Source organism: Gavialis gangeticus, unplaced genomic scaffold (genome assembly GCF_001723915.1).
Source record: "Gavialis gangeticus isolate Ggan-Ray unplaced genomic scaffold, GavGan_comp1, whole genome shotgun sequence".
NCBI lineage: Eukaryota > Metazoa > Chordata > Crocodylia > Gavialidae > Gavialis > Gavialis gangeticus.
Genome location: NW_017729032.1, coordinates 96,716,499 through 96,722,098, shown reverse-complemented (window position 1 = coordinate 96,722,098; position 5,600 = coordinate 96,716,499). Strand labels below are relative to the sequence as shown.

The 5,600-nt window shown below is 43.1% G+C and overlaps 1 protein-coding gene across 3 annotated transcripts in view; it reads right to left on the bottom strand.

Moving 5' to 3' along the window:
- The window catches only part of UCHL3 (ubiquitin C-terminal hydrolase L3), a 91,569-nt gene that overhangs the window by 81,823 nt on the left and 4,146 nt on the right, over window positions 1-5,600 (bottom strand). Inside the window, exon 3 of one of the 3 annotated variants that reach the window (XM_019524549.1) lies at window positions 2,825-2,922. The exons of the other annotated variants lie outside the window; for them this stretch is intronic. The gene's annotated coding sequence lies outside the window, so the exon portion shown is untranslated. The remainder of the gene's footprint in view (window positions 1-2,824; window positions 2,923-5,600) is intronic. 3 annotated transcript variants of the gene reach the window in all.

Genomic DNA, 5,600 nt, shown 5'->3' with positions numbered 1-5,600 from the left:
ATCAAGAGCGGTAACAGTTTTGACTCAGTAACTTGGTAAGTTGTCTGAACACTGCATTCAAATTACAGCTGAGGGAATAGGCATGCTTTATTGGGTTCTTTATTGGCAAATCTCAGATACCAATCAAAGATAGCAGCTTGAGGTGCAGTCAGTTATCCACTAAGAACTGAACTGGAACAAACCACCTGCACATAAACGAAGCCATTGTTTTTAATGGAAAGTCACAGTGTAGGAAGACAAAGAGGCCACTAGCAGGTGGCAAAGGGTAGAATTAAGGACTCACCTGACTGGCAGCAGGCTAAGCTGGAGCTTTACAGCCACCTGAGCTGGCCAGGAAGTCCACCCCTGGAAGCCATGAAGTAAGAAGCTCCTGGTAGTAAAGCAGCACGGGTCCAGAGTTCAGGAAGAAAGACACTCTTCAACACAGGGAATAAAGGAAGGTACCTGGGGCATAGCAGGGCTTGATTATACTGGCAGGTAGCCCTGGTTTACATTAAGCCTTAGAGGAGGCTTGAATACCTGTCAGAGGGCAGGTGCTCACTGTTAAGTTATAAGAGCAGTTTAGCCTGGAGCCCTGGAAGGGCAAGCAAGGCTCACCTAGAGAGAGCCAGCAGCCCAGAAGGACTGAATGGGATCGGCAGGGTCCAGCAGCCCAGTGAGTGGCCGAGAGTTGTGTAGTGGGACAAGCAGGGTCCCGAGGCCCAAAGAGGGGCCAAGAGCTCTGAGGGCCAAGAGGAGCCAAAGGAGGGACCAGGTCTCACAGCCGAAAGGGAAGTCAATCAAGGGGTCAAGGAGTCCAGCAGCATAAGGAGGGGCTGAGTAAGGGACTGAGGGGACTGGAGACATGGGGCTGTGCAGGACATCGAGTGGTCTGAGGGTCCGGAGGAAGGTCACGTGACAGTAAGCATATGACAACAAGAATGTCTATGAGAATGCCACCTGCAAGGCTTGGGGCACAGTGTGGGGGATGTACGCAGCCACGCAATTAGCCCTTAAGGCTACAGGTGCCTTGCAGAGACATGGTCAAGTTGAGAGAGCCTGTCTGAGCCTGAGGAAATAGCTGAGACTAGCAATGGAACCCCATTGGAGATTTGGTAGGACTGAGGCTTACTAAGGCCCACAGGCAGCCTATTTTATTCAGCCTTTAACAAGATCAAGGTGTGGGGGACGAGCAAATTGAGGGAGAGCAATACTAGAGTCAGAGCTGAGCAAGGTGCATCACGTCCACCCCCTGGGTCTCAGACCTGCTACACACAGTAAGCAACATATGCTCTTATGTTATAAACTTTTAGAGTAGAAACTGCTGCTTTTTGGTACAATGATGCAGTATATTGGTATTCAAAGAATACTCAAGCAATTTGGCTCTACAACTCCATACTGAAAAGCATCAAGTACTTCTCTGTACATTTGGCAGGCTGACTCAGTTGCCTGTAAGCGGTTGCTTTACTTTCCTGTTCAATAAACAAGCAATCTTCCTTTATCAGCTTCTTCTACAACAGGCACAAGTAGCCAATTCAGTCTTCATAAGTCATTACTCGTAGCACATTATTACATGTACTTAAAAATAATACAGATGAAGTAAAGGTAAGCAGTCATTTTAAGATACAAGTGTTTCTTCAACTTCAGGAACATCCAAGTAAAATTAACAATTCATACTTGTGATTAATGTCTATTGGTGAAGCTGCCCAGCTTCCTTTGAAAAAACACAAATATCCTAAGAGTAGATACTTGGCTAAAGCCTTATTTTTAAAAAGCTACTAATTTTTGTTTTGAAGTCCAGATGGAGATTCCCTAAAAACTCTCTAAAGTTGGGCACTAAAATCATTAGATCTACATTTTACTAAGGTCAACTGTAACCCAGCCACTACAGTAGCATTATAACTCCAGACTACTCCAGTAGCATTAAAGCATCATCTAGTTTTGTGCCCTTGCTTATACTAACTTTCCCACTTTAAGTACCACTGGTTCAACTCCACTGATCATGCAAGCAATGACAGTAGGCAAAGCACCAACATTAACCACTCTGGGTATATCTACACATGCAATTAATGCAATGCAATAAACTCCAGCACATATCACACCAGCATTCATTGCTCTTGGGTGCTGAGTTTGCACAAGCACCCAGGACTGCAATACACTGATCTGGGCTGGAGTAGCCCTAGCTGGCAGGGAACCCAGGGGGTCAGCCTGCCAACCAGGGGCTGCTCCAACCTGGCTCAGAGCACTGCATAGGGGCTGGCTAGGGCACAAAGGTGCTTCAGTGTGGGGCTAGCCAGTGTGGGGCTAGTCAGCAGACAACCTCCACACTGAAGTATGCTCATGCTTCAGCCAGCCCTGTCATCATCTACAAGTGTGTTGCTGTGCACTAAAGAACACTGCCATAGAACAGTATTTGTGTTTACAAGTACTGACTTACGGCAGAGTTAATTCATTTCCTGTGGCCTAACATGGCCAGATGTGTAGACACTAAAACTTTACTGCGGAGCTAATTAGCAGCTCTGCAATAAAAGTCTCATGTAGATGTGCCCCTTGTCACCAAAATCGTCCGAGTTCCCTAGATTAGCACTCCCCATCAGTCGTGATATTATGTATTATGCTTCTTCACCAACCACATAATTTTAAGTCCACCATAAAAAGTCAGCAAGGCCCATAGTCTGGAGTGTTTTTTTATCTCTTTTAAAGAATTCAGAATAATCAGAGCATTTGATAGTTTCACACAACATTTCAGAGAGAATTCATAAAAATATTCATTAGGAGCATACTCCATTTACTATTTAAAGAATGTTGAAATGTGCAATAGAGAAGAACTGAGAAAACTACCAACCTCCCACTTGCATCAGCAATTCAAAAGAGTTTCACAACAGAATACTTCCACTTCCAGTTGTACCAGCTTCACCACTGTCAGAAACAGTATTACTAGCTCTAAAAAAAAAAAGTTAGGAGCTCTTTGTTTCTTCATGAAGAGCTACTTCTGGAATCTGTCAGACATTCAAAACTAACAGTGAGCATGCAGAGGCAAGCTACATCAGATCGGATCCCAGTCTTCTTTCCGCTTGTTTTGTGAAACAAAGCAAAGCATGTGGGGGATCTTTAAGAAGAGGCTTGATGACTACCTGGCTGGACTCATTTGAATCCAGTCTTTTCTCCCGCCCAGGCGGGGGTCAGACTTGAAGATCTACAAGGTCCCTTCCGACCCTACTTCTATGATTCTACGTGGAAATCTTTTTTCAGCAACTAACTGAAAATGATTACTTCATACTGTGGGAATTTAAGGAACACAAGGACAGCAGATTAATTCCTTACCCTTCTCCCATCCCAGTGTACTGGTGGGTTGGAGAGCTGCAAGATCTCCCTAATCTCTAGATAGTTTCAGCAACTTTTTCAGTGAACACAATTTACAGCAGCCCTGAGGCTGTTCTGTTCTGAATCGTGGAATCATCACTGTGGCTGAGACGAAGGTTATGGCATGAAGTTAATACATAGCTATTTCTTACCATCTTTCCCCAATGATCTAGGCCAGGGGTTTCAAACATACAGTCCACAGAACTGCCATCTCACACGCAAGGCTCCTGAAAAGCCTGGGATTTGGGATAGGACCTACCACTGAATTTCAGAGAACAGAGCCCCATTGAGGATGCACTGGTGGCAGCAAGAGCTAATGACAGCTGTGTTAACTCCCATGGGTCCCTGACACTGCCCACCCCAGTGCCAGAAGCAGATCAAGATCTGGCCTGTGAGGATTCCCATGCTACTCGATCTGACCAGACTCTTCATAAGTTGTTTCAAGGACTCTCTAAACTTCACTGTTAAAAACATGCCATAGTTAAATATACTATATTTTCAGACTGGATCTGGCTTCCTTCAACTTGGAACCAATGGAACATGTTCCATCTTTGTCTGCTAGATGTGAAGTACCTAGAGCTTAGTGCCTTCAAGTATCAAGACGATCTAGAAGCAGATAAAATAAAATGTAGTCATCAATGGACTCCATATTTATGCGTCCTCTTGATCACCCTTTCCAGCTCCATCAACCTTGCAGTCTTAGCTGATCAGGACACAGCTTCAATTTTGCCTATACACAAGGCTGTTGGCTAAGGTACTCTCTAGGGGAGGGGGGAGATGTAGGTTAGACCTTTGGCTAATGTTACCACTCTGCTTTTATAAAATGTGGTCATTAAAACTATGAAACTTCCTCTTCTGGTTCACATCATTTGATGCAAAAGTGGCCAATCTTTTATACACAGGGGAATAACCTTGGTTCTTATGTGTACAAGGGAATTTGGGACTCTGAATCCCAGTCTCTCACAGCTGCCTACCTGAAGACAGGTAGGATTTCAGATAAACCCCCTCTGGCATTTTTCCATTGGACGACATACCATCCAAATCAATCTGCTGGCTGTTGTGAAACCATGCATTTTATAGGGAAGTCAGACACTTATCTTTGGATTATGAATTCATCCTCAGCGTCAAGGTCCTAGAAGTAGGCATGGTAACGATAAATCTTTTCATACCAAAGTTCCTTTGGGGCAGCACCTTTTATTCCTTACATTTTCCAGCTGTGAATGTAGAACAAGCAATATTTTCCCCATTTTAAATGTGTGTTCCAAAGATAAATGTATTTAAGATTTGAAGGTTTTTCATCATTTCCTAAGATCTTCAGAAGCTGGATATACCAGATCTCCTCTGGAAATCCATTCCATTGCTGGATTCTCTTGACCAAAAATGCTTTGTACCCAACTCTTTGGCTGTCCGAAGAATTCAGAGATTGAAACTTGGTCCTTTAAAACAGATGGGGCTTCACTCATTAGTTGCTTTGAAAATTAGGATCAGAAACCTCAAACCTGCACTGGAAAGGGATCAGAAAAAAATGAACACATGCAGATGAATGTCTGAAACTAAGAAGATGCAGTCTGTACTGGGTGGAGTTTATACATAACCTGCACATTCACCTTCAGATACACTGAATTAAAGTACTGTAGCCTCAATGTATCCAAAAGAAAAGGGCAGTTTCACCTGCTGCTTTCTGGCAAAGAAAGTACTTTTAAGTAATGAGACTATCCTGTTCCTCATTAATCTTGGACGACCAAAACAAGAAACTCATGCCACAGTGATGAATGGGGCCATAAGCCTTAATAGAGTGGCAGCATCTCACATAATTCTTCTGAATAAGAACTTCATCTGAACTTTTCTAATCAATATAATCTGAACATTGCCTTGCTTCAACTAGAACCTGCTGCTCTTCATGACAAAAAAAAAAATTCTTGTAAACACTAACTTCTTAGTAGTGGCAGTGGTTGCATCAGTGAAAAATCAGACACACAGATAAGTGTCATTAGAATACTATTTATAGTTAAGTACAAAGCACCTTGCTGGAACATGCGGAGCTACAGTAGCATTGGGCAATGTAATCTTGTGACATCACGTTAAGTGGGTTAGCAGTATTTTATGATCCACTGCATCAAAGACTTCTGATATGTCCAGCACCATAAGCCCTGTGACAGGCCATGCTGAATCATCCCTGTGAAGTATAACACTGAAGATATCAAGTGACTCATTTCTAATTTCAGAAAGCTTCAAAATAAAAAAAAAAAAAAAAAAAA